The 14,161-nt window shown below is 47.6% G+C and overlaps 1 protein-coding gene across 1 annotated transcript in view; it reads right to left on the reverse strand.

Moving 5' to 3' along the window:
- Positions 1-12,178, reverse strand: part of LOC119383286 (elongation of very long chain fatty acids protein 4) — a 64,860-nt gene extending 52,682 nt beyond the window's left edge. Inside the window, exon 1 of the mRNA XM_037651353.2 lies at positions 12,118-12,178. The gene's annotated coding sequence lies outside the window, so the exon portion shown is untranslated. The remainder of the gene's footprint in view (positions 1-12,117) is intronic.
- Between the last annotated feature and the right edge of the window lie 1,983 nt (positions 12,179-14,161).

Consider the following 14,161-nt stretch of genomic DNA (forward strand, 5'->3'; position numbering starts at 1 on the left):
CGGAGAGTGAACGACGCGCGAACGAAGCCAAAAGCAGGAAGGCCGTGGCAATAACCCTTTCGGCGCCCGTGCCATCATCGCGCAGAGGATGCGAGTCGGCCGCGCTCTTTCACGTGTACTGAACACAACCTCAATAGAGAACCGCGGGTCTCTGTTTCACTCTTGGCACTCTTGGTTTTCTTTTTCTTTTTTTTTAACGCTCCGCGAGGAACTGCGCGGCAGCCGCAGAGCGTGCCTATGTACTACGCATGCATACTTCGTCAAGAATCTAGCCTGGAAAACGGCTGCAGCAGCGGGACAACTCGGCCGTGACGGGCGCCCCTCCCTTCGCTTCAGTATGCGGTAGTGCGCGGTCGTGAGAGCGTGTGCGTACGAGTGTGCGCGTGCGTGTGTGTGCGTACACACGTGGCTGGTCTCGAAGAGCCGCTCGTAGACCGAAGGTGTAGGCGTTCACCCTGGCTTCGGGAATATCGGCACGCTTCGCTAACGCCGAAACGCTCGCGCCTCTCTTCACGTTGACTGATTGACATGCTCGCCGCATTCCGCGTAAAGACGAACGAGGCTTTTTGTGCAAAGCCACGAGTGTAAGTAAGAATACAAACATATAAAAAGGAGGGAGCGAAAAGGGGGAATGAAAAGTCACTGTGTGCGTCCCATGAACGCGAAGAGAGGATCACTTACTGACAAATCCAGCGGTGGCGACTGCTTGTCCTACATTTAACTCCGCTTTCAGCAGTCTTCATACCAGTTATGGAGAGGAGGAAAATTGCAGGGAGATTAAACATGTTCACGTTAGTTACCTCATTTAAACAAAAAATAATGGAAACATATACATAACCTTTTCGCAAGATTTTAAAAAGCACGTATAGTTGAATAAATCTTTCTTCTCCGCTAACGACCTGTCTGCTAAGCAACTGAAGCGAAGTATGTATAGTCGACTGCGCGCTCACTGTCTGTAGTGTATAGTACGCTGCGGGATTAAAAACAAAAAAGCAAAGCCAAGTAGCTACAAGAACAGCGCCAAAGATCACAAATGATTCACTATCTAAATAAACCAAGCTTCCGACGTACTTTTCCGCTTGTGCAAGCATACGACCCTGTTGCAAATATTTTTGTTTACGTTGACACAACCAGGCCGGAACAACGCTGTACCGCGGCATCTCTTTCCAGGATTCGTGCGCTCTGTTTTGGGGGCATGTAACATCCCCATGCACGGCACTCTTTGCACTTCCTGCCGTGACTCACACAGTTCCACAAGTACACACAAACCTTACTTTTCGTTCGCAGTCGCGATGTGCATGCTCGAGCTGGAACATGTAGTATCTCTTTCGTTCCTTTCTACGCCTTAAACAAGGTGCAAAAGTAGTTCGCGAGCAATCGTGATGAGAAACAAAACCAAGTCGGGACACGAGCTCCCGTCCTGTGTCCTTTATTGCACGCCTCGTATTCGCGTTGCTTCTTCACGTTATCCGCCTTCCCTTCGTGTAAGATGCGTAAAGACTAGTTAACCTTCCACGATACTTTTCCCTTGCCGTCTCGCTGCCTCTTTCTCGCTCTGAAACTGAAATTTTTACACGAATGTAGACACACTTAAAATGGGCGTTGCGTAAGTGCAGTGCTGTAGCGGTTGCCACTTACAGGAAGTCGTGCAACGCCTGATTGTTCTACTGGATGTACAAATGATAGCGAAAATCGTTGACCGAGCAAATAAGGAAATGTACGTGAATAAGCGGTATGACGAACCTGTTAAGGGGGAATACCGCTGGCGTGCTGTTATCTATAACATCCGGGCGTATGGCATCGATGCATTCAATCAATGAAAGCTTCACAAGAACGAAACTTTCATAGATATGAATGTAGCCACAATGTTCGGGGGAAAAATAGAGGGCTCTTTTAAATACAACTTCGGCGGTTCAATAGGATAACTGGCGATTACCAACTAGGTCTGCCATTCTAAACCTGCCTGAGCAACATCATCTCCAACATCGAAAACTTCATTTGCAAGTTCGTGCTGTTGTTTAGCTGCACGACGATTTATTTTAAAAGCAAGCACTCTATACTCTGCTCATAATCAATATTCAGGCAGGCAAGTGCCACACCCGCCATTAACGTAATCTCGAGGGAAGGGATCATATGTGCGAGTGCTAAGTATCAATAACGTGTAATTATGCAGTTCAATCCGGCAAACGTCTCGAGAACACAAAGGCGGTTGAACAACAGGTCAGCTAACGTTGCCATTTTAAAGAAGGCATTTCCCACATCCCATATATGGTCATTTCTGAAGGGGATTTGACGTCATCTTTTGAGAAACACATCGATACTGATCGCCAGAATGGCTGAAATCTGGACGTCGATATTGAAATATAGAGTTTTTGTTCCACGGCTATGTTTTTCAGGAATGGTGACCGGGTGGGGTGCCTAAAAAAATGGGGGGACGCTTAAGCTTTGTCTTTAAGAGTTGAACGCGATAGCGATATCCGGCCCCATCCTCATCGTGCTCTACCTCGCTTGTCATTATGTTCAGTCGCCCGGTCTCTCTCTCTCTCTCTCTCTCTCACACACACACACACACACACACACACACACACACACACACGCACGCACGCACGCGCGCACACACACACACACACACACACACACACACACACACACACACACACACACACACACACACACACACACACTCGACATACCTGTAGTAAAGGTAAAGGTTTCCGCCCTCTTCAACAGCACTTTTATGACAACAGTGTACCCACTACGTGTGTGTGCCACACCCGCCATTAACGTAATCCCGGTGGAAGGGATCATATGTGCGAGTGCTAAGTATCAATAACGTGTAATTATGCAGTTAATCCGGCATGCTTTAAACCAGCAGCAATTACGCGCGTAATACTTTTTCGAAGTTGCGATGCACCCACTACGTGTTCGTAAGGGAATACGCGCAGTAATGTGTGTGCCTTTTGTAATGGGTGGCCGGCTTTAAACCACCAACTCGTTATGCAGTTCATATGGTGGGACGCCCGATGGCAATATACGCTTGTACCCCGTTTTACTGCGATATTACATCTCGTACTGTGGCACCTGTACACAGGACGCGCACTTTTGTGAGGCAATAAAGTTAATTTCAGTGCAGTTCCAAGCAATGGAGTGGCTCTGTGAGGCACATAGGACATTCATCACATACCATACACGTGACAGCAAAAATACATTACACACCTCACGTTCTAATATTCAGAAGATACATCGTGTATTTGCAGTTTTTATTTGGGCATCGACATGGGAAAAAAAAACAGTCGTACTAACCTGTTCCTTCCGGTTAAATGCGGAGGTGTGGACCTTGTTCACTTATTTGTGCGCCAGATTGTCTCTAGATTTATGTTCCTCCTAGATGTGCACGATACTTTTTTTACGCACGGTTATACAAATTAGGTTACGCAAAATAATTCCAGAGTTTATAGTTTCGTCATGTAATGATATGGAGGGCATGGTGACCGGATTCTCGCGTGAGGTCTTACTCTCATGTAGAATGTTGAAAGTTAGATTGTCTCTTGGCATACTTGAGTACAGTTACAAAAATGAGACTTTATAAAGATCTAATCGAAGTCCTCCTCCCGACGCCTATGTACCGCTTACCACATCGTGGTTACCCAGGACAAGACATTTCAAAAAGGGTTAAGAAAATGTCAGTAACGCCAACTGCCAATAGTTTATTTTTCAAATTGCACACGAATACACGTCCCGTAAAAGCATGGCTTCAGGAAGAAGGCATCTTCGTTCCTTGGACAACCGATTGCCTACTATGCCAACAACCAGAGGATATCGAACGTGCCTTTCTTCTATATAGCCGGGATGCGGTATTTTATTGGGATGTGCTCCAGTGCACTCTAAAGAAAGAACTGCCTCTAGATCCTTATGGCATAAGGTTCGTACCAACAGAAATCCCATATGACATGATCATGATTCTGGGTCTCCATGGATTGTGGAAAACGCGTATGCAGGTATGCCACGCAGATGTGCATGTAAAATCTTCGAGAGACAATGTCATTGACAGCGTTGTCCAAATTAGGGAGATTTTCAGAGCCCAGCCTGATCCACCAGACTGGGTCACTATACTTGACGTGCTTAACGATATGAAAAAGTTATAGACAAGGCACCGTTGCATCAGTGTGTCACTAACGTATTTGTGTGTATCTTGATCTTACTCTACCTTTGGACCAGGTAATAAGGAAAAGAAAGAGTGGCTCTGTTGTAGAACACCTGCTTGTCCCGCATAGGGCCTGGGTTCGATTCTCACTCAAACCTAAATTTTTTTATTATTTATTTTATACAAGATGGTGATTTTTCGCTCACAACCAACGACGCCGACGCCGACACCGGAATTTCTGCGGAACGAGCTCCTTAACGCTGTCGCGTTAAAATGCTTGGGACTACTCACGTCTGTGTAGATAATGAACATACTTATTAAGAGGGAAAAAAAATATAGGACGAGTCATGTGCGGGCCGGCCGCGTGTTTGAAACCCCTGGTGCACTCCGAAGGAGGTTCCTCCATATTCTTTAGCAGACAACTTCTTCCTGCCCCCTTCTCAACGTCATTTGGAGGCAATGTTTTGTGCATGGGGTGCAGCAGGTGTGGCTGTCAAGTTGGTTTGTTTGTTTATTTGTTTTTGTTTGTTTGTGTGTTTGTTTGTTTGTTTCTTTCTTTCTTTCTTTCTTGCTTTGTTTGTTTGTTTGTTTGTTTGTTTGTTTGTTTGTTTGTTTGTCTGTTTGTTTGTTTGGTTGTTTGTCTGTTTGTTTGTTTGTTTGTTTGTTTGTTTGTTTGTTTGTTTGTTTGTTTGTTTGTTTGTTTGTTTGTTTGTTTGTTTGTTTGTTTGTTTGTTTGTTTGTTTGTTTGTTTGTTTGTTTGTTTGTTTGTTTGTTTGTTTGTTTGTTTGTTTGTTTGTTTGTTTGTTTGTTTGTTTGTTTGTTTGTTTGTTTGTTTGTTTGTTTGTTTGTTTGTTTGTTTGTTTGTTTGTTTGTTTGTTTGTGGGTCGGTCGGTCGGTCGGTCGGTCGGTCGGTCGGTCGGTCGGTCGGTCGGTTGGTTGTTTGGTTGGTTGGTTGGTGTTCGACCTTCCCACACCGTCTCATTATGCACCCTGGACGTCAAGCTCGTTTAACTTCGAGTGACTGGGAACAAACGTCGTTGGTGCACCCTCCAGTTTCCAGACGTGCGCTCCCGGCCGTGTCGAGGTTTCGATTTTCCGAGGAGGGGCACGCGGCTGTTTCCATATTTCGCGGGTCCCAGTTCCCGCGGTTGCCGTATTTAGTCTTCCGCGAGCACAGGACGCATTTCTGATGCACGCAATGCGCATTTCGAGGACGATGTCACGCCGTTTGCAATGTGCGTTTTTTATTTTGTTGTTGTTGTTTTTTTTTTTTTTTAGTAGGAAGGCCAAGGAAGCGCGTAGCAATGAAAGCAGTTTGTCACTTTCTGTATTGCCCACTTTTGCTACGCCCATTATTCAAAACACTTTTACGGTGTTTGAGTTCTCCTTGATGGTTTAATTTTGACGAACTTCCTCGATGTTGATAATCGGCGCGACATTCATAAACGTATTTCCTAGGCGCGAACAGAAGTGAACTTGTAAGCGTTACTTTGTCCAACCTTTTAGACGCATACTCAGGCTACGAAAGCTTTGCAACATAAAGCGACGTCACGTGAGCACGCTTCAATTGTTCTTCTCGGTAAGTCGATCCCGAAACCAGTTATCGATGCGTTTCCTACATATTACTAGCTAATTATGTAACTTATTATGCTAACTGGCAGCGTATGGTATAATAACCCGTCTACACATAAACGAAAGCGGAATCATGCTATTTGTCACAAACAACGTATATCTTAACGTGTTAAGGTTTCTGAAATCACACGACAATGCACTTCTGTTGAGTGGCTGTGTCGCGCTATACTAAGCTCGAGGAGGCAGGTTCGATTGCCGTCCACAGCGGCCGCATTTCTGTGAGAGCCAAATGCAAGAGCACCTCTGCACGTATACATTTAGGTGCGCGGTAAAGAACCCCAAGTGGTCTAAATTAATACCCACGCTACGGTGTGCCTCATAGCCATATTATATTGTGGTTTCGCCCAGTAAAACCTCATTAAGTGATTAAATAATTCGAGTGACTGTAATGCGTTATAGCTGCGAGGTATTACCACACGATGCGCATCAACGTCATTACGCCTCCTTGTACACCGCCTGATCAGCCAGCGATCGAATAATTTGTAGTTGCTGTCTCCCTGCGACTGTATAGGAGTTCGAAGCTTCACGTGAGCGGGGCTCTGACATGAGGGTTCACATCTTTGCGTACGCAGCCAGATGAACTGGCCCACACAGTCAGACATGCTTGGCGTCGCCACGAGAAGTTGCACGGGGCTGCCTGATTCTCTTCTGACGTAATGTATCGCACCCTACCGATGTGCTGCATTTCGTGAAGACTGTACTCTGCAAGTGTGTTAGGCATACTTGGAATACGTAGACACATTCATGAGAGGAAGGGGGGGGGGAGGCATACGTACAGTCGAGAGCAATGTAAGAAGGAACAATGAAATTACCTTCTAAAGGCCATAGTGGCTGGACGCAATTGGCAAGCGCGAAAGTGTTCATAACAGTAAATTCGCAAGTGGTACACTACAGACCATCACAAACGGATTAATACACAAACGCCGGACTCATATGCACGCCATGAATTCAGACATACATACAGATGCAGATCGTGTGACGAGATTGCCACTGTCACGAATTTCGTGTGGCCCGGTGCAATGGACTCAGTCTAGACTCGGGACATAGCACAGCAAACATTTATCAAACAAAAAACTAGGAAAACTTGGCACTCTAACATATACAAATGTACAAAGTAAAGTCGCTACCAAATTCAACCTCACAACTCAGTGCATAACTAAATTGTCCTACCCCTAGCCAGCTCCAGTCTTATAACAACGAACACGTCGGACCGGCCTTGTCATTTCTGATGACTTGGTGCAAAGCCAAAGTCCCGTCTGGTGTCTACGTCGTCCGGTCTTTTAACTTGGCATGGTCCACGCCGTAGCCCAATGCACCAACCGTCATTGCCTGGTCACAAGCGGCCACTCCGCTCTCCTGACGGCTAGGCCCGCTAGGCCTAACGTCGTTGTCGGCTCCTTCGCCAAGCCTGGCGTTCCACCGTTGACGTGGCCCTCCGTTGATTGACCTCGGTGGCTTGCTTCGGGAGGGGTCTTGCGCCGGGAACGTCCGTACTTGCGGGGCGCGGCCACTGCGTCGCCGAGGTGCCTTGCTCGAACGTCGTCGATCTCGCCGGCCTCACCTCGGGACGCCCGCGTCACCGTCCGCAGACCCGAACGCCCGTCGCTGCCGTCACCAGTGCGTCTGCTGGCGATGCGACCTTCCTCTGCCGAGCCCACGAAGACAATGCCAGCCCATTGCTCTTCGTCCTCCTTCATGGCTCGGTTCGCGTGCCTCGAGCTCTGTCGAATCTTCCGTGCACGCGCTCGTGCCGCTTCGAATGTTTTGAGAACTTCGCCGTCGTCGTCTTTTGGCCGCCTGGCACTCACTCGTGACAGCCACGCTTAGTCATATGCTGTGAGAGTTTCAGGACTAAATAGACAATTCGGAAAGTGCCGATCCCTCCGTCTCTTTTACCGCCAACCTCCGCTCGCGCTGGAAGACCGCACTGCTCGGCTCGAACCTGGCATCACAACTCCGGGCTGTCCAGCAAACCGAGCAAGCTGCTTCGAGACAAGGTCTCGGAACCGCGGCCGCGGCGGGTGCCCAGACCCACTAAAGAAATGCCGGACTCGAATCTTATTGATTTGGCAATAAAGTACGCGTTCTTCTTCTTCAACAAGCGGAAAGGTATCTCTCGCAATTCAATACGTCGCATGCATATCGATAAATTTCCAGTAATCGTTTATGAAACATGAATTTAGAGTTCCACGTCATATTACTCCCGACTGTACCTCCTCTTGTGACTGTCTACTTCTTAGCGTTATCCGGAGTTCCAGCTATGTCCTCTATTTGTACGCGTACCCATTGACGATGCTTAGAAAAACATTCTAATTTAAGAAATAGGTGAAAGGTACTACCAAACAACGAGCGCCTTCTCTGTTGTGAGTGCGCTGTGGACTCTTATTTAAAGTAATGACCCCCCCCCCCAATCACACACGCACACACACACGTGCACACACGCACGCACGTACACGCACATACACGCACGTACGTGCAGACACACGCACACACAAAGGAAGAAAAACCTTAACGAGTGGCTTGTATAAGTGGATGCGAAAGGAAAAAGGCTTGTTCGTAAAGAGGCCAGCCACCACTCGCGCTACGGCACCGAATTCTTTTCTTTTTTCGTGTGGGGCGCCGGGGTGAGAAGACAAATATAGTTCGACACGAGGGTCAGAAATCGACAGCTTCGGCGCCGCTTCTGTTTACCTATACACGTAGGAGGGCGCCTCCTTTCACGCCTCTATGTATACCTTCGTGAGCCGTCACCGTTTTGATCGAACAGTTTGCCCAGACGGTGTTCCGATTCGATTCGTCAGACTTCTCGCTGCCGCGAAGGAAACAAAAAAGAAAAGAAGAGCACGTTTCTATACGTGGAGCGATTCTCGTCACTTTATACACATGCATGCAGCTGCTATCTTCGGCATGTTCGGGGCTCGCAGGGCCGTCAAGGTCCGCTTGCGGAAACTCAAGAAGGGCTTCCACTCACTTTTAGAAGCTGCCAAATCTCTTCCGGGTTCCGTCCTCCACGCACTAGCTGCTTCTTACGAGGATTTGAAAGCTTTGCCCTCTCTTTATCTGAAACTAAGGGCGGTCAGGGTCTCGTGGCTTCTTTAATCAATATCGTGTATGACTCTGTGACTCGCTTCGTTTCTTATACCGCCTCATTCTCAGTGAACGAGAGAAGCGTTTTCTGCTGAGGTCTCGAAGAGGTTTCTTGCCAGAACTTGTAGCAGCACTTATCTGTACTGGCTGACAAGTTTCTGAATCGTGCTCCTGTTTAAGCTTATTGTATCTTGTCCTTTCCTCAAAATTTTCCTTGTTGTTCATCGAGCGCACGTGTGTGCTACGGGATAAGTATCTTTTATATTATGAAATCTTGCAGGCACTCTACAACCAGCGTTAACGGTCATCTAATTCTCCTCGGAGACGCGCACTTTGTTTTATCTTACGCTGAACTCTACAAGGAAAGCATATTTCTGAGTATTTCCACTCGTGCTTCTTTTTGTGCTATGTAACCGGCCAGTTACATAAGCTTGACAGTCTACGTGGGTCACACCCAGGCCCAGCCAGGAATTTTTTTTTTTTTTTTTTGGGGGGGGGGGTACTTGCTGAAAGCCTTGTCTATTTGAGAAAAACGCCTATTTTCATGATTTATTTTCGATAAAACACCATGTTTCATCAAAATCTCGGGGGGGGGGGGCAGCCCCCCCCCCCCCTGGCTACGGGCCTGGTCACGCCATTGTACTTACTGCTTCCTGTATACGTGTGGTTCATCAGGCCACTATAACCACGTCGTGTGAACAGCTTCCTTTAATGCTGTGCTTATATTGATTGCTATGTGCAATCAATCTTGTTACATACACTCGCGGTATGCACGTATATGTGCAGATTGTTGCATGCAGGAGGATCTGTTGTTGTGCCAGTTGGTGTTTGCTGATCGTCGTAGTCCAGCGCGAAGACACAAACAAAATACACGCAGACATACAACACCGGCGCTAATAATAACTTTAATGGAAAGTCATCGAGAAACAGAATATATACAACTCCCCAAGAGAGAGAGAGAGAGAAGCAAGGAAAGACATGGCGGTTAACCAGACGCACGTCTGGTTTGCTACCCTGCACTGGGGGAGAGGGATAAGGGAGAGACAGGGGAAGAGAAGAGAGGGATGGACACAATCACGAGCACACTTGGGGCAGCACATCCGGTTGGTAGTATAGCATTATATATTCTGTTTCTCGTTGACTTTCCGTTGAAGTTGTTAGTAGCGCAACTGTATGTCTCCGTGTCTTGTGCTTTGCGTCTTCGCGCTACACTATGACGATCACGAAATTGTTACATGTATGCGTTCTATATGTGCTGTGGTTTTTCTCTGTACAGTAAATGTACAGGAGTATCACGTGCGTATAGTGTCATACGTAAAAAAAAAAGAACACTGAATTTTCATGAGCCAATGCTCTACGATTTCGCGCAACGTGAATAGAATGGACTTAGAAGAATAGAAACGACGTACACTGGCGTTCGTGTCCTTATGAGCCACGTATTTGCCTAGCGCAAACTTAAATTTCAATACCAATGTAACAACTAAACCAGTGAACTCATTCGGAACAATGCCTCGCCGGAGCCGCATTCGCGAGCTAAAATCAACGTCTCACTACGTCAAATTAAACGCTAGTCGAAATGGAATGCAGGATAATACAAGGTGTCGCCCGTGAACGAGATGGTTAGATGGTGTTCTTCAGGCTACAGGGAAACGTCTGAGAGTGCTTAAAAAGCTTGAACTATATGCCCATAGCGTCACCAGGAGGCACTGATTTGATTCGATGGTAACCAACAGCAACAATGGCATGCGTGGTACGGCCACATTGGAATGCGGCTGCCTCGGCCGGGATCGAACCCGCGACCTCGATCTCAGCAGCGCGACGCAATAATAATGACTGAGATACTGCGGCACTTAGCGTTTCAAACACCCTTTTCCCCCCTCTTATGGTAAACACCTTAAAAGAAATTCAAAGCTGACCTAAATAAAGGAAGGTGGTTGTTAACCAGATCGAGAGAGTTTTGGCTGGCTGTGCTGGAAATATTGGGACTTAAATGATAAAAAGAAGAAGTTAAAGTGACGCTTCCCATACGCGCGTGTTAAATAAAGCATCAAGGCAAGAAAACGCCAGACAAAATAGTGACATGGTTGAGGTGCACTACAATCGTTACTTGCCCATCAGGTGCAACTATAGTACATTAAATTTGATGAAAAATCTAGCAATAGGAGCCATTTACGTTTGTCATCTTCACTAAAAGTCCGTCTTATACTTCTTTTATCTCGACAAGAGAACAACGTATCACTTTTGCTAGCCTAATTTCAACAGCATCCTCGAAATTTTTACGCTAGTGGGAAACCCGGAGCAAAGCCATAGCAAGCTTTCTGGTATATTGGAGCGAGTGTTCAGGTGTGGGTCGCTGAGAAAAGAAAAAAAAAACCAGGACACCTAACTCTTTTCTTTCTTTCGTCTTCGTACGAACGTACTCTCCATATAGTCATATACGAAGGTTGAAAAATCCAACTTTTGCTATCTCTGTCGCTTTCTTTACACTTCTAACTTTCAAACTCACCCATCCCTTTCCTCATTGTAGGGTAGTGTACCGGTTATTCTAAACTTGTTAACATATCTGCCTTTCTCTTATCTTCTCTTTTCCTTCCTTCGCACTTTTGCTGATTTCTAATGGTGCTAAGGACGTACGCTCATACATTCAACCTTTATAACGCTTCTCTAACGACTGCGCCTTTTTTCAGCGACCAGCGCCGGCGTTGTTCCCGGCGCCTAAGTAACGAGAAAAGGAATGTCCGTGTTTTGTCACTCCCGGACACACGTTCTCGCGTGTCCCATCGCGACAACAACGGCCTACCCGAGCGTCGTGTCGATAAACCTGCAGAGCACGCCCACCCGTTTGCTATACACACGCTCGCGTTTTTGTCCGCAGCAGCGATGACGCACTGCCGACCTGAAATTATCGAATTTGTCTATTCTCTATCTTTCTGCCGTCACGTCGGCTTCTTGCATAACGACGTCGGAAGCAGCCTTTCTGTCTCTAAGTGTCGCTAGAATCAGTTACGTAACTCCCTTGTTCCCTTGGCTTCGGGAGCTTCGGGAAAAGTCGGGACGAAACGCTTCGCCGCAGAGCTCCCCAAGCTCCCCGTGCATCTCGAACCCTCGGCACTTGACAATTATGGGAAGCAACCGATCGTCTTTTCGGGAAGTTGAGCGATGCTTCCCTCGAGCGACTGTTATCGCCATCTCGTGCTCGGTGGCTTCGTGTCGAAGCGAAGTCGCACCGTTGACAAAGAGGTTTGTATACTCACGTATCGGCCCCATCGTTGGGTTCACGCCGCTCCGGGCCGGGCGGCTGACATCTTGCAAATCGATACGCGCCGTTGCTACGGGAAACTGGCGCTAGGCGGCGCCACACTTGTCCCGGGAAGTTCAACGAATTCGGCGAAGGTTCAGTACACGGTTACGCAGCGGGCATACTCACACCGGCAGATGCGCTTTGCGGTTGTACTCTCGGCCTCATCATATAATGTAAATACTGAAGGGTAAGAGTGACGGGAATTGCCAAGAGGGTCGTAGCCAGAAGATTTTTTAGATGGGGTTAAACCATACTTTATGTTTCGGCGTGCATTTGTATGTATGCGTGTAGCAAAATTGAAAAATATATGGGGAGAGGGGGGTTCAAGGGTAATTGCTAAGTTGCTAATATGTCTCTGCATCGCGCGCGCGCGCGCGTGTGTGTGTGTGTGTGTGTGTGTGTGTGTGTGTGTGTGTGTGTGTGTGTGTGTGTGTGTGTGTGTGTGTGTGTGTGTGTGTGTGTGTGTGTGTGTGTGTGCGTGCGTGCGTGCGTGCGTGCGTGTGTGTGTGTGTGTGTGTGTGTGTGTGTGTGTGTGTGTGTGTGTGTGTGTGTGTGTGTGTGTGTGTGTGTGTGTGTGTGTGTGTGTGTGTGTGTGTGTGTGTGTGTGTGTGTGTGTGTGTGTGTGGGAGGGGATAGAGCGAGAGAGCATTTAACGAAAAACAGTAACTGCACTTTGCTCTCTTTGCTCCCCTAGGGAGCAAAGAGAGCAATAGGGTAACGGAGAAATGAAAGAGAAAGCACGTCTGAAACGTGGAATTCGTCGACTAGTGATTGTGGCCCATGCATTTGTGGTCAAATTGGTGGTGCCGGACAAGGACAGGAGAGCAAAAGAGGACACACTGTCGAATCTTCCGAACCTTCACGAATTGTCGAAGCCCTCAAAGAAAGGAAAAACGACGTCGTTGTGTAACACGTAACGTGGCTCGTTTATTTCGTCACTCGATGCAAAGGGGCTGATACAGCCACGCCGAACCGGTTGGAGTTACTACGGTGACGTTTGCGCGTTTGTTGAAGCTATTCTGAGCGTGCGTTACGGAAGAATGAACCTCTAGGCGACGTCAGCATGTTTCTTTTTGCGGGAACACTGCTTACGAAAATGTTCATCGTTTGAGGCTAATATAAGCCTGATGCCAGAGTTATCTAAACAACGGCAAGCTATCAATAGTAACGATTGATGGAGAAGTTCAGTCGGTACTCCGCCGCTTAAAAGAAAGAGAACGCCTCCACACATAAATAGGCACCCTGCAGTGTAGTTTTTCGAGATGCGACAAGTAGTGTCCAGACCCACATCCTAGTGAGCAGAAGCATCAAAATTGAGCCGGGGACCCGACAAGAAGCGAGCTCGACGCGTGCGTCCCCCCGGAAGGACCATGACCGCGTGGCTAGTGTGGAGCGCGCGTCTCACCTTTGTGTTCTTGCTTCTTTTAACACGAAAGTGTTTTATGCCGGAGTCCACCAAGACTTCACTGGCGTATTTCCGTCACGGATATGACGTTGTAAAATATACACCAACACATGACAAAGAAAAAACTAGAAGAGAAAAGTTCCGTCGCCGGGAATCGAGCCCACGACCCCTCGGTCCTGCAGTGCGCAGCGCGAAACGACTTGGCCACAATGCCTACGTTCTTCAGCACACTAACGGCGAGCTATTTATATACACCATTTACCGCTGGCGGTACGTAGAGCTTAGAGACACTTGTTTTCGTTATCACCAGCGAGATGTCACGAAGGGCACGAAGGGCGCGCGTTAATGGTCGTCGCCCTGCTCGTTGCGATGCGAGCGCGCCCCAACCTGTACTTTGCCCTACTGGGCGTGGTCGCCCGTGCGCGCGCGCTTATCTCGTGATGGGGGCGGTTTGTACGTCTTGTGCTTTCACCGCATGTTTACATTGAAGTTACAGAGTGCACGAAGGTCACTTCGCTTGCTGCAGCAGCCGCGTTTGCTGAAGGAGCGCGCTGCTCAAACACAAAGATGTAACAACTGTGACAGTTGTTAG

Source organism: Rhipicephalus sanguineus, chromosome 2 (assembly GCF_013339695.2).
Source record: "Rhipicephalus sanguineus isolate Rsan-2018 chromosome 2, BIME_Rsan_1.4, whole genome shotgun sequence".
NCBI lineage: Eukaryota > Metazoa > Arthropoda > Arachnida > Ixodida > Ixodidae > Rhipicephalus > Rhipicephalus sanguineus.